The 23,760-nt window shown below is 40.2% G+C and overlaps 1 pseudogene; it reads right to left on the reverse strand.

Annotated features, from left to right (window-relative positions):
* Positions 1-20,672: 20,672 nt before the first annotated feature.
* LOC144237497 (Golgi apparatus membrane protein TVP23 homolog B pseudogene) lies at positions 20,673-21,265 on the reverse strand (annotated as a pseudogene).
* Positions 21,266-23,760: the final 2,495 nt, after the last annotated feature.

The following is a 23,760-nucleotide window of genomic DNA, read 5'->3' on the forward strand; positions in this document are numbered from 1 at the left end:
ATTGAGGTCACTCTATTATTTCATATTTATTCATCCAAAATTCCCTCCACATTTATTCACAATGGCGAGGGAATGTGAATGGATAACACTCTCAGCTCTTCTGTTAAAACCCTGCATTGACCATGTTCTGGTAACTTGGGTTTCTCTTTTGAAGGGCAACTCTTTTGCAACCGTGTAACAGCCTAATAAAGACAAGTAAGGTGGGGGGGCACCTGGGTGGCTCAGTTGGTTAAGCCTCCGACTTCAGCTCAGGTCATGATCTCACAGTTCGTGGGTTTGAGCCCTGCGTCGGGCTCTCTGCTGTCAGCTGGCTCAGAGCCTGGAGCCTGTTTCGGATTCTGTGTCTCCCTCTCTCTCTGACCCTCCCCTCTTCATACTGTCTCTCTCTCTCTCAGAAATAATTTAAAAAATATATTAAAAAAAAAGACAAGAGGGTCTCCTAGCTATCTCGTAAATATCTTTGTAAATGTTGCAGACATGAGGTAAAAAGAATCCTGAGAGTTTCTTCTTCACCAGTTTTGGGTTATTGAACACAAAGTATTTGCAGAGATAACATAAAAGAGCAATTCTGGTTAATTCAGAGTAGTGTTTAAAGATGGAAGTAGTAAACTGAGCCAGAAAGATTACCAGTGGAAAGTTTTCAGACAAAGAGGGAGAAACAGGTAAATAATTAAATGTAACATATATCATGTTTGTAATGAATATATAGCTCACAACTCACTAGAGCAAATATGATAGTTTCCACCAAGAGGGGAAAAAATGTCTTAAGTCTTAGTTTAGGGTCCATTTTTTCAAGCACTATTACACTGCTGAACAAATTTCAGGACAACCAGTTAATTTTAGCAGTTCCATAAGGTTTATTGGTACAGGGTTTCTAGTAAAATAGAAACATGGAACTGTAATAGGTACTATTATTATTTTGTGAGTTAATGACATGAGTGAAATTTAATGGCATAGCCTAAAATTAAATAAAGAGCATGAAATTCAAATATACTATTTGGTATTATTCCCAATTGACCCTGCTGTCTTAGGAATAGAAAGGACAGTGTTCGTGGTGATAATAATAGATGGTGTGTGCTAGACCACGCCTCCAGCCAGCACCGGCTCTCAGCCTCACCTGTTTTGGGCCTCTGCCCTCGCCTCAGCTTGAAATGCGCCCCGACTGCGCCTGCTCGCCTGCTCCGTAGGTGGCTCCGCTCCGGCGCCAGGCCAGTAAATGCAGCCGGTGCAAAGGCACCTCCCGCAAGGAGAGCGGCGACCCCTGCGATCCCGTGGAGGGTGCCGGGTGTGCCAGGGGCTGCGATGCAGAAGGCATTGGCCCAGGGCGGCCGCTGTGCGGGATGTCGGGGACAGCCTGTTTCCGATGTCGAAAAAGCAACAGGCACAAACCTGCAGCTAACTGTTACTTTTATTGTTTATTGTTTATTTAGTTAGAGAATCCCAGGCAGGCTCCACACAGTCAGCACAGAGCCAGACCCAGGGCTCAATCTCACAAACCGTGAATGGCCTGAGCCCAAATCAGCAGTCCAGTGCTTAACCAACTGGGCCACCTAGGTGCCTCACAAACCTTCAGTTTAAAGGTTTTTGTGGGGTGCTGGGGTGGCTCAGTCAGTTAAATGCCGACTTTGGCTCAGGTCATGATCTCACAGTTCCTGAGTTCGAGCCCTAAGTGAGGCTCTGAGCTGTCAGCACAGAGCGTGGAGCCTGCTTCGGATTCTGTGTCTCTCTCTCTGCTCCTCCCCCACGCATGTTAACTCTCTCCTTCTCTCAAAAATAAACATTAAAAAAATTAAAAAAATTTTCATATTATACTGCTTGCTACATTCCTGTTTTTGTGAAATACATGAATTATAATAAAAGTTGGTGAGTTAAAAAAATGTTATGTGCTAGAATAAAAAAAATTCTTCCATGTAATAGACATGTACATCATCCTTTACAAGGACAGAGCACAGATCTTCTTTCTCCTTCTCATCTTTCTCCTCCCCCTTCTCCTTCCTCTCCTTCTTTCCCCCTCCTCATCTTCCTTCTTCTTCCTATCATTCCTATTCTTCTTCTTCTTATTATTATTGAAATAAACCAGACGTGAGATCTTTCTTGAAATGTGAATGCTTGTGTTGTAGCCACCCAAGCCGAGATCAGTGAACAGAATACAGGACACAGATTGGCATCACACACGTCTTTATTCAGCGCTGGGCATGCTTGGGGAGCACCCAAATCAAGCAGCCCCAAAGAGCAGCTGGGGAGAGCTGATATTCTTGAGAAACTTATCTTGCAAGGGTGAAGCTAGCTTGCTGTGCATCCAGTGTTCTAATCTTCTAGTTCTTTATGTACTGGTCAGAGGTCATAAACAGGGGAGGCGGCTACAACATTCCCCCCTTTTCTTGTGAATAAGTCAAATCAGGGACTCATAATTTTCAAATAGCTCCTCACCCAGGGCTGTAGCTAGTCTCATCTGCCTAATGTAGTGTAGTAACCAATTAAGAATGCAGGGACCAAAGTGAGCATGAGCAGGAGTATAATCAGGGGTCCACCCACAGCACTGAGTAGGGTCGTCAGCCAGGGGGACCAGTGAAACATGCTACGATATCATCATTCAGAAGTAGCCCTCACGCATTCTCTTTCATCCAAATTTTTCTGAACTAAACACAAGCTTTTTAAAAATAACTGCTGAGTTATTAGTGTGAAAACAACAGGTTTCCCCTAGGGCCATACATAGCCCATCTTGTTGCAGGAAAGCCATGTCTGTTCTGGAGAACGACTTCTGCAAGGGAGTCCACCTGTTTTTCCAGTTGACCAATGGTGTCTTTTGGAGTGTACAGGTCCTGATCTATCTGGTGGCTGAATTCTTTCAAGCCAAGTTCACCTCGGATGAGGGCCGATGTGCCAGAGGATGCTGAGCCTGGCAATGCCAAGTCCCACCAAGCAGTGGGACAAGGACAGGGGCTTCTCGTCAGGTTTGGTGACCTTGTGAGGCGAAGTGTAACCTTCCTTCAGTCCCGTTGTAGAGGGATACCTGAGGCAAGACAAAAACTAAAATATAAATGTTAGTTTCACCCGAGTCAAAGCTACTCGATGAGGCGCATCTAGTAAGGCCATTGTCGTAAGTGGGCCAGGTGCTGTTGGGCTTTGAATAACTTCCATCACCTTGGATAAGTTAGTGGGCTGACGGGCGGCCATACGGATCCCTCCAATTAGAATCTGGTGGTACCAGTCTAGTGCTGCACCATCTGGCCCAGTATTGAGGTCCCAGGTATGGCGCTCTGAGGGAAATGTATCCTCAATTTGCTGATGGGTTTCCTCAATTGACCTCCCACCCGCAACTATCTTTTGGGCTTCTGCCCGAATTCTGCCTCTTTCCTCAGTGGTGAACAAAATCACCAAGAGCTGTTGACAACTGTCCCATGTGGGGCGATGTGTCTGAAAGACACTCTCTAACAATCCTGTGAGAGCCTGTGGCTTTTCAGAGAAAGGGGGGGTTCTGTGCCTTCCAATTGTACAAATCAGATGTAGAAAAGGGGACATAGACCATGAAGGGTCTATGCCCGGTTCCCTGTGGTGGGGCTTCCCCCAGGGGAAGGACCGGGGCCGCAGCCAAAGGGGAGGGAGGCGAGGTAGAGCTGTCCAGTGATGCAATGGACTGCTGGGGATCATAAGAGTTTCCGCACGGGTGTGCGGAGGAGATAGAGGGCCCTCCCCGTTACCCAATGTTCTAGGGTTATTTGGAGTAGGCAGGTCAGAATCTTCAGGAGGGGATTGTAACATGCTGGGGGGAAAGCAGGGGATTTTGAGGGAGTTCCCACAGTCAACACTCTGGAACCTGCTGAGAGTGCATGTTGTTTTGGCCAAGGGGGTGGTTGTTGAACTAGGTTCAAACATTGGTCAATGTAGGGGAATTGATCAGGGTGACCAGGATTATCTGTCACAACCCTCTAAATATCCTGTACCCTGCGTGGGTAAAAGACCCAAATGACGGCCATTCTACCTCAAAACGGGGCCATTCCAATTCATAAAACATTCTCAATTTTCCTGGAGTTAATTTTACACCATAATCAACACTTTCCACAAATCCTTCCTTGAAATGCCTAAGCATACAATCCAAGAGGGTCTGTTTTTTCGACAGCCCACCCCCCATTGCAAGCGCTAAACATAGACACTCAAAACACAGACAGCCACAGACCAGACCCCAGTTAACAGAAACCAGAAACCAGAGGCTCCAAGGGCGTCCCTCTTCTTGCCATGGACGAGGGACTTCAGGCTGCGTCCAGCTCTCCCTCCGTCCTAATGAGTACTCGGCAGAAGTACCTGGTCCTTGAGGAGCAGTCAGGAGACTCCAAGGAGAGCCAGCAACAGGAAAGAAGGTGTCCAGAAACACCAGTCCCAGCTCAGTGACTGCAAGCCTCACCGGCCGTGGCCCTGGACCGTCTCAAGTCGGCCACCCTCTAGGCGGGGTCTGAGCACAGCAGCTAGGCCAGAGTGACTACCAGGATGGTCACACGCAGGACTCGCCTGAGGATCTCGCTGGGGCCTCCAAATGTAGCCACCGGAGCCGAGATCAGTGAACAGAATACAGGAACACAGATTGGCATCACACACTTCTTTATTCAGCGCTGGGCATGCTTGGGGAGCACCCAAATCAGGCAGCCCCAAAGAGCAGCTGGGGAGAGCTTATATTCTTGAGAAACTTATCTTGCAAGGATAAAGCTAGCTTGCTGTGCATCCAGTGTTCTAATCTTCTAGTTCTTTATGTACTGGCCAAAGGTTATAAACAGGGGAGAGAGCTATAACACTGGAATTAAAGTTTTTTTCCTAATTAATTTATACCCTCTAATATGCCAAGAAAAACGTTGGCCACTCTAGGAATTCTTAAAAAATTAGGAAGTAGCTATCTTTGTAATTTATTATTAAAATTTATAACAGTAGATAATATTTTGATGAAAGTAGAGAACTTTTTTTTTTATTACCACATACATTAGGATGTCCTCAAGCATACACACATTTTAATTTGTGGGTATACTAAAATTCCTCTCATAAGGCACAGGCCTTAAATGGTTAAAAACATTAGCAGTTAGAATTGAAGTATATTCTATTTTCTAGAATTCTCATGAGTAGTTCAGAAATGCTATCGCAGCACATTAAATGTTATTATACTGATTATTTATCACACGGTTAATTATGCCTAATGCAAAGTGAGGGTTTAGTGCAACTGATTATAATTGGATGTATTTGGCGGCAGTTAGAATTTGTAATGGTGCAAGGTTTATATTTTAGCCTGATGTGAGAAAGGAAAAAGCTTTGGTAATGAATTTGTAGCAATTAGGTCATGGATTTTACTGCTAAAAGCATCACAGTTAAACAATTCTGTATACACCTCTCAAGGCCAAATACATATACATATTTATCTGTAAAATCTATAACCAAAGACAAATTGCTAATGCACATTAGTTTTCTTTTGCTAGTTGATTTTTGTATCACTCTTTTGAAGGTTCTTTGAGATCACTGAATTGAGAGGTGTGACTAGAAGTTTTTGCACATATTTAAGATTATGGACCAGTTGATATTGTTAACAGACTAATATCAAACTTGTTACATGCTAGCAGTGTGGGCATCTAGGCAAGAGAAAGCCTAAGTAAGCCTATCCGATGGGAAGAATTATAGAATAATGGATCTTAAACTTCCTTGCACAGCACAATAAAAGCTATCCATAAGGATGTCAGCATACCCCTTGTCCTTTGGCTTTTCTGTAGTCAATAATAGTAAGGCTTTTTAAAAATGAAGTTTCTCAGATTGGCAATTGTGGATATCACTAATCCTATTATGCAATTGTGGATATCACTAATCCTATTATACACAGGGAGCAAATTCACCTCAAAATTCACTTCATAAAGTATACTTAGAATTTTAATTTTTGATGCATAATTTAAATGAGATTTAGCATTTTTATCTCATATATTTAAGTGCCTAGATTTGGTCACAGCATTTTGCCCTTTACCCTGTCCTGTTTAGTATTTTGATTTTTGACTTGGATAATGGAAAGGCTGGCAGAGAACTAGAGAGAGTGGCTGACATTTCAAATGGCAAAACAAGTGTTCAAAAATCTTACTAGGCAGAAATCAATATTTTGTAATGTAACCAGAATAAATATAAAGTCTTTCAGGTAGTCTAAAGCTAACAGGAATATAATGGAGAGTCTTAACTTTACAGATAAATGTTGAAAAATACCTTTGGGTTTTAGTGAACCACAAGTTTCAAAATAGCCAAAATGGCACTAACAAATTAAAACTAAGAGGACCGAACTTAGGTCAAGAATGGTGGTGTCACCCTCAGCTTCCTGGTGTGTACATCATGTCTCGTGTCCTGTGCTAGGACATGAGTGCTACAGGGGCATTCCGATTCTACAACCATCAGGGTGAGATGGGGAGAGAGCACACAGGAGGGCTTCCAGGGTGGCTGAAGTAGGCCAGGGCAGCTGAGAGGGATTGGTAAGACCTGGCCTCTGACGGGGAGTTTGGTCACTGCACGTGCTTGGTTGAAAGAAGAATAGACTTGGGGCAACTGGGTGGCTCAATCGGTTAAGCGTAAGGCTATGGCTCACGTCACGATCTCGTGGTTTGTGGGTTCGAGCCCTGTCCTGCCTGGAGCTTGTCTTCGGATTCTGTGTCTCCCTCTCTTTCTGTCCCTCTCCTTCTCACGCCGTCTCTCTCTCTCTATCAAAACTAAATAAAACATTAAAAAAAATTTTTTTTAAAAATGAAGAATAGACTTAAATGAAGACTAAACTATGTATAAGCGGTTGAAACTTTTATTTAGGAATGGAGATGAATTTATTTTTCAATGTTCTGAGGAACCTAGAAGTGGAAGTAATAGGAACTTTCATATTATTTCAGTAACAGAAACTTTCTCCTAGTAAGGACAACATTCGAACTGTCTACCTCACAGTTACTGAGTTCCTTGACATTTGAAGTATACAAGTAAGAGCTAAATCTTTGAGCCATCTGTAGAGGGGAGCTTGCCTCTTATGAATTCCCAAGACACTAACTTCTTTATGATTTGTCAAATTTTCTGGGCATTTTGGAAGGCATATTTTGTTATTGTGTTCAACTGCACATAACAGCATTCTGTAATTAATCAGTATTCCACTTGGCAAAGGAGTAACAAAATTGTGAACTGCTCAAGGCCAAAATGTATATAACAAATGACAGAGATTTTTATCTTGAGATTCCTCTATTTAGTCCAGTGTACAATGCATATTTCTGCTGGTGATTACTCTCACTAGCAACATTGTAATTTACAGAACTGGGTACAAATTATGAAATAGGGAGAAAGAAAGAGAACTCAAAAATGTTAGGATCCACATGAATTTTAATGATTTATTAGCATATGCACAAAGCTTGAATGTTAAATACGGCAAGCAAGTTGATTGATTTGAGGCAAACTTCCAAAGGAAGAAAAATGTTACTTTCGCTCTCTTCTTCAGCTAACATCTGTTATGTAGTGAAGATTCCAGAGAAGAAGTGGGAGGGGCTGAGTCTACACCATTGACATGGAGCAAGTAAGCTACTTAGGAATCAAAACCAGAGGATGGAAGGATGGCTTCAAAAGGGTGAGCATGAATAGATTTTGGCCCTTTTGAGAAAGAGAAACTGGGCTGAATTTCTGTGGCCCCTGCAATTGGTGGTAGTGGCGAGGCGTTGGAGCTGGGAAGAGTCACCCATGGAGCCTAAGGATATGGAAGGAGAGAAGCCGTGAAAAGCCTTCATTCAGGAGAATGTCAGGGAAGGATCATCTGAAGGGTGAAGGATCAAGGCCTTGGTGGCAGATGGGGGCAGCTCAGGAGGTGGCAGTGGATAAGCTTGCTTGGTAGGCCTAACTATAGGAAAATGTGTGAGTGGAGGTATTAGCAGGTGGAGAATCTTAGGCCTAAGCTGTATGTGGTGGTGTTTCTGGCCACTGACATTAGAGTTAAAGAAAACTTGTGAGTCTTGAGCTTCATGAGGATCTGTTGGGGGAGCAAGTAGCCCTGAGGAGAGTAGGAGTGACAGGAAAATACTATAGTTGGTTTACCAAGAACTTCCAGGTAATACTGTGTGCGTGGGGGTGGGGGATGGGGGAGCACCCTTTAGAAGGATTGCTTAAGGAGTACCTGTAAACAAAACAAAACACACATTATGAAAACAATAGAGGAAGTATTCTCCTGTCAGGGTTCTTAAGGAAGTGTCCCTCTCCATTATCATCAAGGCGTCTCCATTAGCATCTCTCTATTCCCCATATCTGTCCTTATCACGTACCTTCTCTTTATTAATTCCTTTTGCCACTCTCAGATTTAGGCTACATCCTCTCTTGACAGGATTGTTGCCATGACTTCTAATTGATCCTCTTTAATTTATTCTCTACCCTGCAGCCAAAGTCATCTTTTAAAAAAGCAAAACAGATCATGCCCTCCTCATTCTTAATGTGCTTCAGTGGTTTCTGTTTTCTTCTGAGAGTAAAGACTAAAGGCCTCAGCATGGCCTCCAAGTTCTGGTGTGATCTGGCATCTCTGTTCTTCTACTTCATTAATGCTCCTCTGTCTTTTAGTGTCTGCCTCCTCCTGTAGTAACTGCTGTAGGAACAGCACACGTTGGACTCAACTAGAGGACATGGCAAGATTTGGCAAGAGAGAAGACCTTATAGAAATGTGAAAATACAAGATAAGAGAGATCATGAGACAATATTTCTGCAGCTTAAAAAAGGGGAAGGGTCATCAATACAATTGCAAACAAGAAGCATGGGATTCCTTCAGGGTTTGGATCTTCATTAAAGCCCAATTCCAGTAACAGTTGCTATTGCCCTCAGTTATAGATGGAAAGTTCTATGAGGCCCTGCCTGTTCCCAAAGATCATTGGATTCCTTTTATGACCCTGGTGGGATTCTGCAGAATAAAGGGTTGCTCAGAGGTAAAGGTTCCTCTTGAATTGGCATCAAAATTGATTTTTTTGGAAACCAAAGCAGCCCATGGTGGCTTGCAGGTAAATGATGGGAGAACCAGCAATTCAGCATTCTTTTTGGAGAGTTGTGGGTGATCTGAACTTGGAAAGAAAGCATAGTGTTTGAGGATATCTGTCAAAGGATAATTGGATAACTTTCTTTGTTGGTTAAAATAACACTAGCTGCAGTAATAGAAAAATTCTGAAATCTCAGTGAGTTTAGTACAAAAGGAATATGTTTCTTGCTCACACAAAGTCCAAATCAAATGTTTTGGGCTGGCTTTCCATGCTGTGATTTGGTGACTCAGGTTTATTTCATACTATGCCTCTTCCACCTGCCTCTAGACCTTGGAGTCCTACAATTTCAGCCAGAAAATGGAGAGTGGTGGGAAGACATATTTGCCATTTAACCACTTCAGCCTAGAAGTGATTCACTTTGGCACCCACTGTGTTGGTTAGGCCCAGTCACCCAGCCCCATCTAAATACAAAGGGCCCTAGTTAGGCAAATCTTTCTGAAAACAACTCAACACTGGGAAAGAAGAACATGCCATCTTTGGTAGAGATCTGGCTATCTTTGCCATGGGCATGGAATAAAAAATCATGTCTTGTGTATTACTTCTGTCTATTATCTTCCATATTGTTCTGTTCCTTAGCAAGTAGTACTAATTATTGATATATTTGTTGAAGAACCTAAAAACAACTGAAATCTCTCTAACCAGAAGAGAGAGGCCTTAGGACTTTCCTTGATGACATAGTTTGCTCTATACAGTTTTATCTACTGGATAGCGAAGCCTTCCGTTTTCCTCACTGTGGTAATGACTGATGAGAATCACATTTGCTTGAGATCTGCCTTGTCCTCCCATGTGGACCCAAGTTCACTGACTTACAACACTTTTTAGTTGTCACACACATAGTTCAGGGGCTTGGTGGAGATACTGTTTATGAATATTGATTTGTGCGTGTGAATATTTTATAGGAGGAGTTAATGCTATTGAGTATATAGTCTTATACATGAAAAAAGACAATTTTATTTCTGTTAACTAAAATGTTTCAGGTTGGAGATGCCTGGGTGGCTCAGTTGGTTAAGCAGCTGACTCTTGATTTCAGCTTAGGTCATAATATCATGGGTACATGAGATGGAGGCCACATCAGGTTCTGTGCTGCCAGCATGGAGCCTGCTTGGGATTCTCTTTCTCCCTCCCTCCCTCTCTCTGCCCCTCCGCCCACTCAAAATAAATAAACATTAAAAAGATAAAATAAAATGTTTCAGGTTGATGTATAAGTTAAGAATGCATGGGGAAATTATTCTATTAAGAAAGAGCTGTCTTCCGATAAAAGAGGCAGACAAGACAAAGTGAGTACAATGTTTCCACGGGGAAGATTTGGATGATAACTACTCTTGGTGGATACAGAACCTGTGGGTTTGTCTTCTGACTTGCAATGTTCTCTTTCTCCAGAACATCCAATTAAGTAGACAAAAGAAAAACTTTAAGAAAACATCTTTTCCTTCACCAGGGCCGAGAAGGACCAGTTCAAAGAGCTATTTGTCTTTCTGTCTTTCTCTGACATTGTTTTTGTTCTTCATATTTGAGCTATTGGAGGGAGAGAGAAAAGCAGTAAATTAAGAAAAGCAGCTGAGTTTTCTGTCATGGGGGAGAAGGAGGGAACAGAGTATCCACTGAGAAGGAAAGTTAAGAAATACTGATTCCTGAACTGAAATTTTATTTAATCCTATGTACCTATCTAGGATGGCATTTTAATGACTGATGCAAATTCCAATAATGATTTTCTGAGATATTTTTCTCAAACTAGAAACAGGCAAAAGGATCTTATCCTACTATTGGGAACTACTTTCACATTTAGCTCAGGCTTGTGGAGGTTGTTTATTTGTCATAAAATATATGAGTGAGTAGAACAAAAGACTCTTTCCCTGAGATATAAAAATTTCAATTTTAGGCTGTGACATCAGGATGGTTCTAAGTGAATTCAAAAGCTATATTTTTTTAATACAACGTGTATGTGCTGAGAGGAGGCCATCAGGGGGTTGTATGTACTCTCTGAGCGTTTTATTATTCTTGAGAACACAGAACTAGAACCAAGTAGTAGGAATTAGCAATAGGTGCATGTTTATAATTATTGACGGCTAAACAAATAGAAACATTGATAGTTGTCTCAGAATGGAATAGGTCATCTTATATTTTGGAGTTCTCCATTGGAGTAACAATGTTTGTGCTGGGATTTGAACTAGATGACTTCTGAGAGACTGAATATGCAACCAGACAATGGCCAGCAGGCCATATACATATAAAATGAACTCTAATTGATAGCCTGCAGCAACTAGCTCAAGAAACGAAGACATTATCTCTAATGATGAGCTCAGGAGGGAAGTGGGCTATCTGTAAGTCAGATTTGTAAGAAGTCAGACCCCCTGTATTAAGCAATAATAACTCCTATAATAATAATCAGCCCCCAACAGCCGGGACTTGATTAGTAACTGACAGCCTCCCTAAGTTTTGTCTCCTCTTACATCTTAGGACCAACTAGAGAAAGCTCACCAGGTACCCCTAACTAATCACATGGAATACCCAACTTCTAGTTAGCCCACTTACAACTTTCCCATGCCAACAGCCTCCAATCAGGGCATATCTGGAAGTCTTCTCTTTTTTCTATTAAAAAGCTTTCCTAGTCCTCTTACTGCCTTTGCGTCTTTGCCAAAACACAAGTGATGATGGGTAACTCTCTTGCTATACGAAGCTCTGAGAGACAGCTTTTGCTTGTTCTCATTTGTGTGGTCTTCATTTGTTTTCACACTTCTAACAATTTTCTGGGAGTTAGATTCTAAAAATCTAAGAATCCCCAATGACAAATCAATACATCACTAGCCCTTTCCAGTTTCTCAGTATTATCATTACTGCACTATTTGCAAGTTTTCCGGCTCACTGGCCTGGAGGCACTGGTGGCCGTGGGAAGAGCCCAGGCTTGGGTGGGACGCATGGGTGTGGCTTTCGGCTTGAACATCTCCTATCTGTGTGACATCAACCATGCCTCCAAGACTCTCTTCCCATTGCTAAAATAGGAGCCGGATGACCTCATAGTGTTACTTTTGGATTATACAAAATGTAACGTATGGAAGAATAAAAGTCAGTGTTTAAAGAGCTTTAAAATTTTTGGGGCGCCTGGATGGCTCAGTCAGTTAAGCATCTGACTCTTGACCTTGGCTCAGGTCATGAACTCACAGTTCATGAGTTCAAGCCCCGCATCGTGCTCAGTGCTGACAGCCTGGAGCCTGCTTAGGATCCTCTCTCTCCCCCCCCCCCTCTGCCCTTCCCCTGCTCCTTGCTCTCTCTTGCTCTCTCTTTCAAAATAAATAAAATTTAAATTTAAAAAATTTGTGTGTTTTCAGTTTCACAGAACACATACTCGCATAGTACTTACCATATACCAATCACTATTCTAAGTGCTTGACAAATAATAACTCAATTTTTAAAACATCCCAATGAAGTTTAAGTTAATATCATTTTCATTTTAAAGGTGAGGGAACTGAAGCTTGGAGAGATTAAGGAATCTTCCAAAAGTGACACAAGTAGTGAGTGTTTTGTGCTGAGCTAGAGATATGGTTTTCTCTTTGTTCTCATACTTTGTTCATGATAAGTTCTCAGATTATTAATGGACTACATACCTTGCCTCCACCACTTTCTTTTTTTTTTTCAAAAATTTTTAATGTTTTTTTACTTATTTCTGAGAGAGAGAGAGAGAGACAGATAGAGAGACAGAGAGAGCAGGGGGAGGGTTAGAGAGGGGGGAGACACAGAATCCGAAGCAGGCTCCAGGCTCTGAGCTGTCAGCACAGAGCCTGATGCGGGGCTCAAACCCATGAACTGTGAGATCATGACCTGAGCCGAAGTCAGATGCTCAACCAACTGAGCCACCCAGGTGCCCCCCCACCACTTTCTTTTTATTTAGGCACAGTTTTGGCCCAGATTCTACCAACCTTTCACTCAGATAGCCACCACATTCTAAGTTGGACTCCTTATTTATGGTCTCTTTCATCAGAGGACAATAAAAATAAGGGCTTTTTTAAGTTCTCCTTACAGGTAACTTATCAGATACTCCCCAATACCACCCAGTTGCCTTTGTTATCAAATTCTAAAACTTGTACCCCCAAATCATCTAATAATCACAACTAAAATGCATTGTGTGTGAATTATGTGCTAGACTTTGTGCTAAGCACATTATATAGATGAGCTCATTTAGTATCCACTGAGTAGGTGCTATCATGAGTCCTATGTTTCAGATGAAGAAATTGAGACTGCGAGAGTCCAGATGGTGAAATACTGGCCATTGGATTTAGGATGAGTCTACAAAATTTCAAGAGTCCAGGCTCCTCACTTCTATGTCCTTTTTCCTTCATTGTCGTTTACTTTTCTGTTGGTTAATTTTGTGTACAGCTACTTATTTTCTTTCCCATTCCACCCTCTTAAGGCTGGTTGGGATGTATTATGTTTCATTCTTCAGTTCCTCCCTCTCAATCCCTTTCCCCTCTTCTCAATCAACTCAAATCCTTGACCTCCAAAATGCGGCTCTCATCTCAGCTATTTTGGCATTGAATTCTTCCCAGGTTAATGTTTTATATGTTCAGTGTTGTTTTGATGCATTCGTTTCCAGTGTTTTGTCATTTAATTTACATCTGATCCTTCTGTAGGCATTCCGTTTCTTTTCTTTGGTTTCTCTTCTCATTAGTCTGTGCCGGATAGAAAATAGTAGTAACATTAGGAAAACCTTTGTCAAGCGTGGGGAATATTTTCACGAGTCCTTGTAGTTCTGATTTCCACATTCTGAATTCATACCTATTCCTGATAGTCAACAATTGAAATATTTGTATAACAGATACTGTTGAAAGCACTGTCATTAATTTCTACTAATTCTTTTTCCTATGTGGGAGGAAAACAAAAAGTTGGCTTCCCTTTTAACTAGATTCATGCCTTAATCTTTCTTGTTGCCTGCACTTAAATGTTTTGATACTCAACTAGGAAAAGAGTACAACATTATATACTCTGGCAATCATAGCCCATTCTTTCCATCTTGCCTTTGCCCCTCCCGTATATTCTAATCACAGTGTTTATTATAAGCTGTATAGAGTCACATTTATTTATACACAGCCTCATGCTCACCTAAATATGTCATTTATTGATATTTAGTTCTATAAAAAGCAGAACTGCTCTCACAGATCTATGGATGTGCAGTCATTGGATGGAAGGAGTGGCTAGTAAGATGACATGGTGTGGGGTTTAGTAAAGGAAACAGAGTTAGAGGGGGTTCAAAGGAGCCTACTTCTCTCTCTTCTCTTAGAATCTAGTACTCCTTTGGCCCCCATGTTTTATTGCTTCAACTTAATATCAACTTTAGTCTATTTTGTATCAGAATTCTATGTCCATCTCTTTCTGTTTTATGGCTTATAAGTCTGTGCTGTCCAGTATGATGGCCACTAGCCACTTGTGGCCACTAAGCACTTGGAATTTGGCTTATTGAGCTGAATGTACTAGAAGCCTAGAACACATTCCAAATTTTGAAAATTTAATAAGAAAAAAAGAGTGTAAAATATCTCATTAATAATTTTTACATTGAGCATGTTGATAAAATTTTGGTATGTATAGTTTAAAAATATGTTACTTAAAATGTTACCTATTTCTATTTACTTTTTAAATATAGCTGCTAGAAATATTAAAAGTACACATGTACTCTTAAGGACACTTTAAACTCTTTTTGGAAGGGCTCTTTGAGGACCTTCCAAAGCATATGTTCAGTGGACAGGGTGACACGATCATTAAGACCATCCCTCTAATTAAAAAAAAAAAGGGGGTGCCTGGGTGGCTTAGTCGGTTAAGCGTCCGACTTTCGCTTAGGTCATGATCTCGCGGTTCGTGGGTTTGAGCCCCGCGTCGGGCTCTGTGCTGACTGCCAGCTCAGAGCCTGGAGCCTATTTCAGAGTCTGCATCTCCCTCTCTCTCTGACCGTCCCCTGCTCATGCTGTCTCTCTCTCTCTCTCTCCTAGAAATAAATAAAAATATTTAAAAAAAAGTCCACATTTGCTTTCACTTGTGGCTGTCATTATATTTTGATTGGATAGAGCCATTACAGATGACAGTGACTGTACAGTTTTCAAACACATAGAATGTTACATCGTATTTTCAGGCAGCTGAACATAAATATTTGTCGAAATTGAGAAAGTAGATCGGGAGCATGCTCCAATGAGTGAATGAATGGGTGATAAGTAGCTCAGAGAGTTGGTTAATTCAGAGGGCTAACATTTGTAGCCAGGCAGTGAAAAATGTAGGTATTATTAGATACACTGAAAACAAGGAGGCAGGAGTCTCATTACAAGCAAATGCATGCAATGATGAAGACATTCTGAAGATAGTAAACATTTGTTGAAGCCCTATTAGATGTCAGGCCCCATTTAAGCATCAGTGATACAAAAGTGATTCTGCTAGTGTACTGCACCCATGCTCCAGGAGCTAGAGCGAAGGCAGAAATGCATAAAATGAGTTATCGTCCAGTGTGGGACATAGAGCAGATGATATTTGCCATAATGCCGTATATAGAATACAATTGAGTAAGTGAACCAAGGTTTAGAAAAGCCTAGGGCAGCCAAATGGCAATGAGATGGGAGTTTAATCATGTGATTGGGAAATAAGACCCCTACAGAGGTTGTCCTGAAGTTCTTATCGTTTGTTTTGCTTGGAATAGTTCCATGGACAACAGGCTTAAACAGAAGGGAGTTCTGGAAGTATTATCTGTGAGAGTTTGTAACTGTTTATCAGTCGCACTTCTGGCAACAGAAAATGTGTTAAGTGTGGGTGACTGTGCATTTTAATCATTGGCTGAACTGCTCACTGCCTAACAGCAAAACAAGTACATCTAAGATATACTAGGCATTCCCTCTGTATGCTTTGTGTGGGTTTATATGGTTTGATTTGGAAGAAGAACCAATTTTCAAGTTAAAGCAGGCGCATCAGCATGTTCTGGGTGATTGCTGCGCATGTAGGTAACCGTACGTGCTGAACCCCTGTTGTACTTCCCAGCCCCCAAGGGAATGTCCTCAACTGCGTACCAGGCAACGAACGTACCATTATCTGGTTCGTTTTTGTGTCCTTTCTAAATGTAACCTTTCCTTCGGTAACATTTCTAAAGTAGTGTGTAGGGAACTTGTTTATGTGATACCCATTAAAGTCACACGGCTAACATTTCTCCCCACTTCGTTTGTGAAAACTAGATAGAGAAAAACACCTTGCCTTTCAGAAGGGACATAAAACTGTCACCTGAACCACTTGTGGCTACTGCAGAGCCTCTGTGGTCTCCTGTTAGGGTGCGAGCCATCTGTGGTCCCATGTTATTGGCTTCATTCTCCTGGCAAATCAAAACATTGTCTAAATTATGCTCACACAGAGGTTTTCTTCGAATTCACAGTTCTGAATTCTACACAAACAGTACTGCTATTTCCATTTAGCAAAAGAAGAAATGTAGATCCAGAGACATGAAACAATGGCCCATTTTTGCCCAGAAGAGTCATGAATTTCTAATTGGATCTCAGGATTGGGGATATTAGAACTAATGCCTCATCCTATGCCATCCAGCCACTCACTAGTTGAGGGTGTAGGAGGGCTTGTTAGATTAAATCTTGACTTATGTCAACTATGACATTCATTTTCTTAGTGACTGGGTATGTCACTTAGCTTCACATACCTTCAAAGGAGAAAACGAGTTGTTCCTTTTGGTTAGAAAGGCAACATTTAAAATAATTTCAAAATATTTTATTTTAGATTGAGAGTGAAGAGGGGAGACGGGAGAGAGAATGAATGAATGAATGAATGAATATTTCACATTTAGCACAGATCCCAACATGGGGCTGGATCTTACAACCTTGGGATCATGACCTGAGCCGAAATCAAGTATCTGACATTCAACCTACTGAGCTACCCGGAGACCCCAATAACTTCCTATTTTTTAGAATAGAGGATGTAATGGCCACAATATGTCCCTGAAAAAATTCAGATCTTTTTTTTTTTATAAGAGAACACACAAGCACACACACATCATGCTATTTTAAGCCTACTTAAGATAGAATCTATATAATAGAATCATATATAGCAGGGTTTTTTAAAATGCTTATTTTTGAGAGAGAGAAACCTCAAGCAAGTAGGGGGAGGGGCAGAGAGAGAGGGATGCAGAAGATCTGAAGTGGGCTCTGCGCTGAGAGTAGAGAGACCAAGGCAGGACTCAAATTCACAAATTGTGAAATCATGACCTGAGCTAAAGTTGGATGTTTAACCAACTGAGCTACCCAGGTACTCTATATAGCAGGTTTTTTTTTAATTCAAATCTTTAAGCATACCAACACGAATTATTCTGAAATATTATACTAAGCACATCAGATTTCCCTAGGAAGCAAACTATAAAACCTCTATAGAATTCTCATTCACCTTAAATGAAATGGCTCCAAATAGTGGACTCTTGCCTTTGGTAACTTTCTAGTTTCTATTTTAGCAACCTTTTCTACCTAGAATTTCTGTCCCACACAACTGATAATTATGCGTCACCAGCTTGGTAGAAAAATATTGTATAACTCAGAGGTCATTAATTAATAAGAGTTTATAAGTAGAGTTTGCAATTAAATGAAATAATCACTAGATGAATGATCTGGTCAAATAATTCATAAACACTTATTACATTTTTTTAAATCTTGGCTCTGAGATTATAAGCCCCTGGGAAACAAGGACACATACACCATGGATTCTGCCCTCCAGTGGGTCATCGTGTTGTAGGTGGAGAAAGAAATGAAAACAAATACTGTATGGTAAGCATAAAAGGCATAGCTGAGAGAAAGGGTAATTCATTATAATGGGAAGGTTGCAGGGCACCTGGGTGGTTCAGTCAGTTAAACATCAGGCTCTTGATTTTGACTCAGGTCATGATCTCACAGTTGTGAGTGTGAGCTCCTCGTTGGGCTGTGTACTGAGTGAGCTTGGAGCTTGCTTGGGGGATTCCCTCTCTCCCTCTCTCTCTCTCTCTCTCTGCCCCTCCCCTGCACATGCATGCATGCTCTCTCTCTCTCATTCTGTCTCTCTCAAAATAAACAAACATTAAAATAAAACAAAAATATAATGGGGATGTTGAGAGGGTTCATCAGAGACATTACAGAAATAACATCTAAATCACATTTTGAAAGATTTGGGTAGGCTGGGTTTTTGTTTTACCTCAAGTCTCCTTGGTGTGTTTTTGATTAACAAGAGGCATGGCACAAAATATTTTTTCAATATTTGATTGGAATATTATATTGTGAAATTTGTTTCTATATTATCAATATATATTCTTTTTCATTTATTTGAGTTCATGTGTCATATGGCATTCTAAAACAGGAATTGGCCTTAGTTAGGTATTCTTTATGATGTTGCTGTTGAACTCAACAAAATATCTCCAGATAACCTCTTAGGAAAAAGTAAATTTAATAGAAATACTACAGTAAAAGTGAATACTACCCTGACAAGTCTTGGCAATGTCTCTGAAGGGGGAGTAAGGAAGAGGCGTATTTATAGAATGTTGAGGTCTGGTCTCACGTTCTTTAAGAATCTTTTAAGATAGATCTGGTTGGGATTGGGGGACGTCTGTGCTATAATAGGCTTTATAAAAAATAGAAAAGGCTAGGGGCACCTGGGTGGCTCAGTCAGTTAATTGTCTGACTCCTGAGACTGGTTTGTGCTATGATCTCGCAGTCATGGGATTGAGCCCTGCATTGAGCTTCACACTCAGCTTGGAGTCTGCTTGGGATTCTCATTCTCTCTCTCTCTCTCTCTCTCTCTCTCTCTCTCTCTCTCTCTCTCTCTCTCTCTCTCTCCCCCTCTCCCTCCCTCCCTCCCCCTCTCCCCCTCTCCACCCTCTCCCTCTGGCTTTCCTCTGCTTGTGTTCTCTATCTCAAAATAAAAATGTTTTAAAAAATAGAAAAGGCTAAAGGAAAATGTCCAAACTCACCAAATCATAAGAAAATATGCAGTTTATTCAGGAATTTACAGGAACTTCCTGATGTCCCACAAATACAAATAGCTTGCAATAATGTCTTGAAAATATCTTGTAATTTCTCATCATTAGAAACTGGTGAAATCTTTGACTAGCTGGGCTAAAGGAATTATTAATCATTGGTCTGTTTCAGGTTTTTACTCTTTTGTCATCCAGGTGCTTCTTACTTTGTCCTGTTCGTACCTTGCTGCTTTAGTTTCAACATGGTCTGGTTGACACAGTCCTTGAATTGGGGTACATATTAACATTATAGACAATTATTAGGATGTGATTGCTTAAAGATAAAATTTTTTCATTTTTTGTTTTTGCTTTCTAAAGAGTAGAGTTTTATACAAATATAAAGTTATGCACCATCGAAGCTATCACTCCAAAAAGACTCTCATTCAATTGAACAGCTTTAAAATTTTTTTAACAGTGTATAAATACATTCACAAAATAATATGTTGGTTAAAAGACTCCAACAAAGTTTACAGAAACTACAACAGAATTTATAGGCTTCTACAACAGCTTGTAGATTGTTACATACATTGTTTTTAAAAATCCCATTAATACAAATGTATGGTTTGCAATACCCCCATTATAGCAAGAAAAAGAATAGATTCATAAAATAAAAAGCCCTTTAGACATTTATTATGCCAAGTATTTAAATGATTATCCTTACTGTGACATAAGAATAATACTCTTTCTATGATACAAGATAGATTTCATTAGGTCAAGTACCACTGAAGGGCTTCCAGAAGTTCCAAAACAAGATATGGCTATCCCTTTCAAAAGATAAAGAGAACATTGGCAATCTCTAGGTATCCCCTAAACATAAACTACAAAAATTCCAATCCAAATTATTTGGGAGTTAATACATGACCTACTACAAATAAAAATAAGCAAAATTTACAAACTAGTTAACCACTGGCTCAAATTGGTATTTCACCTGCCTGTGATTGCTTAAAATAAGTTTCATCACAAAGAATATATTAAATTAACAATCTTTTGTAACTTATACATAAACCGAACTGCTCACTCTTACTATAGAAACAAAACTTTCTTCTGACAATAATCTGAGATTAGAATGTTCTTCTGAGAGAGACAAAGAATGTTCTTCTATATTCTATGGATCAAAATGCAAAGTTCTCCATTACATATGTTTGGGATATAAGGGCATTACATGACTATGAGGATACATATGTAAATATGAACCAATTTTGACAAGGTTTCTAGCAACACCACACTTTCAAGCCCCAATGCTAGAAAGAAAATAAAAACTTAATACGAAGACTACCTTTCCCCTTTTTTTGTGTTGATTTATTTCTGACAGAGAGAGACTGTGAATGGGGGAGTGGAGAGAGTAGGAAGACACTGAATCCAAAGCAGGTGCCAGGCTCTGAGTTGTCAGCACAGAGCCCAGTATGGGGCTCAACCTCAAAAACTGCGAGATCATGACCTGGGCTGAAGTCAGAAGCTTAACGGGCTGAAGCACCCAGGTGCCCCACCTTTCTACTTTTTAAAGTAAAATTTTAATTGGAAAAACAAACTCAGCACTCCTCTTTGCAACATGTACTGAGTTCTAAAATGTTCAGAGTCAAGAATCTCTTTAGTTTTCCAGCAGTGTAACAGAACACAGGAACTTTCTCTCACTCTCTTCAGGAAATCTGATCATCTCCAGTGTTTTGTCTTAAAATCTGCTTTCTGAGTTAAGATGGTTACATTCTTTCTGTTGCCCACTCTGCACCTGATGTAGCCATATAGGTTGGCACCTTGTAGCACCACGCCCGTGATAACCACCGCCAACCATTTCACTGTGAAGAAGACTGCACTAAAGGCAAATACCACCCACAGCACTGGACAGGCGATAAGTCCTAACCAAAAGATTCTTGAGTTAGCCTCTCAAACAGTTTTATTCTTGTGAAGTTGTCTTCCTGGCCTCAAACACCCAATGGCTTTTTCCATCTTCATCAATAATGATTCCATCAATGGAGACCACCTATGAGTTCGCTGTGACATTATTGACTGCCCAAAAGTCACATGAAAACCATAAGATAATTGTCACCATACAGGCGATAAAGCTGCTGCTGAACAATTCATAGAGAAGACAGACTACAGTTGCACTGCCTTGAAAAAATGATGTCACTGCATGTTTGATTTTGGAATTTTTTTTTTTTTGGTCTGTTGTCTCCTCTTTTGCATCAAATAGGGAAACATCCTCAGTGTCATCATTACTGCCCTGGTGCAACATGGCAGCCCTCGCTGATCAAATTTTCAAAATGGAGTATTAACAATATGTATTTAAATGCATTGTTGAAAAGAAATAAAAAATAGCCAGATTCCTTTCCTGGGCAGTATTATAGTTCTATTCCAGTTGATATTTCTAGTTTTGTTGTTTTTGTTCACTGAAGAAGGGATGGGTTTCATATTATTGTATAGTTCTAATTTGTTGAAAGTTATTTAAACATTCATAGTGTGATATATGAAGTATATTATCTATCTCTTAAAGTTAGCTAAATAGCATTTAAAATACCTATTCGGGAATATACACTGCAATTATGCTAGATTAGAAGGTTCTAATCCAGTGGTCCTCAACTTTATGTGTAAATTGAAACACTGATGATTACATCCCACCCTCTAAAACTCTGATTTTATTGGTCTGGCATGTGGTCTGGTCAGTGGGATTTCAAAACTCCAGAAGTAATTCTAACATGTCATGGTCGACATGAAAATTAACTGCTCTAATCAGACCCCAATGTGCACAGGTTGCTAACTTACAACTATTTTTTACCTCAGGTCAGCTGTAGAGTACTTATAAATTAGCATATAACTTTCCTTTTCATTGATGAAATGGGTGGTATTCAAGACATGTCGATTGGCTAGACATATATAGCCATCTCAGCCTTGCTCAAACAGGACCTAAGAATCAGGCCAGAGCTACCTGGACCCTGATTCTCTATCAAATTCATGTCCCAAGATCTTTGGGAAGCTTCTGTTACCCGATCCAACTAGAATAATAGCTGACTTCTGCCAGAACCTATTTCTACCTAAATATCTATGCAAAGTGCTTGTCATCAAAGTGCCAAAAAGGCAGAGGCTGAGACTTCATTGAATATAAAGAACAGTCTGTATGATTGTATTCATGGTTGCTTGCTAATAAATGCTGGTCTGTATAAATGCAGTCTAAGACTGGCTTTCATTATAACGTACGTCCCAGATGTGAGATGGCTGAGAAAGACACCCATAGATCTCACCTGTAACCATTGGTGATTACAAGTATGTACTCCTGAAAACACCTAATGGCTGTAAACAAGTAAATTAATTTAGGGCAGTTTTTAATATGTGCACCCTTCTGATGGGAATATTTTCCAGATCGACTTCCATGTACCATAGTATTCCTCATAAGCAGTTGAGACACCATTAAACTGGAACTTCTCATGTAAGATATTAAAATCTACTTTGGCTGAGCTTTTGAAATATGTCCTTTGGACTGTATTCTTACGTTAACCAATGATATGACAATTACTATGAAAAGTGTCTTATAAATTTAACATCTAATCCTACCTAGCCTTTCTATTTTGTCTACATAAGTGTATTAAAATATCTCCATAGAGTGAAATGTCACATTTTAAAGGTAAAGTTCAACCAGTATTGAAAAAAATGAATACATCTGTGTAACCCACACCCCTCTCAAGATACAGACCATTTCTATCCCCCAAGGGGATACTTATTCCCCTTTCTGTTTAGTAAGCCCCCTCCAAGCAGTTTGATTAGTTTTACCTAATCTAGTACTTTATTTCAGTGGAATCATACAACACACATACTTTTGTGTCTGGTTGCTTCTCCTCAACATAATGTTTTTGTGATTTGTCCCATGTTCTTTTTTATTGTTGAGAAATATACCATAGAATAAATACCACAGTTTGTTTATCTGTTCTCCTGCTGATGGACACTAAACTGTTTCCAGTTTGGGGCTATTATGACTAAAACTACCATAAACATTCTTTATACAAAGCTTCCAGAGGACATATGTTTTCATTTCTCTTGAATAAATATCTATGGGTGGAACTGATGTGTCAGAGGGGGAATGTGTGATGGTATCATTTAAACTTCCACTCGCAATGTATGGGAGTGCTGGTTGCTCCACATCCTCACTGATACTTGAATTCCCTCTTTTTTCATTGTAGCCATTTTAATGGGTGTATGGTGGTTTGTCATTTGTCATTGTGGTTTTAATTTACATTTTCCTGATAACTACTAGTGTTGAGCCCATTTTTATGTGCTTATTGGACAGTTGTTTATCTTCTTTCATGAGATGACTTTGCCTATTTTTAAATTGGGCTGTCTACCGTTTTGTTATGGATTTTAGAAGTCATTTATGTCTTTTGAATTCTAATCTCTTATCATTTGTATGAGGTGTGAATGTTTCTCCCAATCTGGCTTGCTTATTTCTTTTTTTTCTCCAAGTTTCATTGGGAGTTTTATTTTATTTTATTATTTTTAAAAATTGTCTTTAATGGTTATTTTGAGAGAGAGAGAACACGTCCACATGGGAGGGGCAGAGAGAGGGAGACAGAAGTTTCATAGTGGGTTCCACACTGACAGCAGGGAGCCCTATGTGGGGTTCAAATTCATGAATGTGAGATCACGGGCTGAGCCAAAATCAGATGCTTATTGGACTGAGCCACCCAGGTGCCCCAGAATTTAATTTTAATTGCCATTGGATCTAGAGTTTAGGAAGAATTG

This window comes from Crocuta crocuta, unplaced genomic scaffold (assembly GCF_008692635.1).
Source record: "Crocuta crocuta isolate KB4526 unplaced genomic scaffold, BGI_CrCroc_1.0 scaffold276, whole genome shotgun sequence".
Taxonomy (NCBI): Eukaryota; Metazoa; Chordata; class Mammalia; order Carnivora; family Hyaenidae; genus Crocuta; species Crocuta crocuta.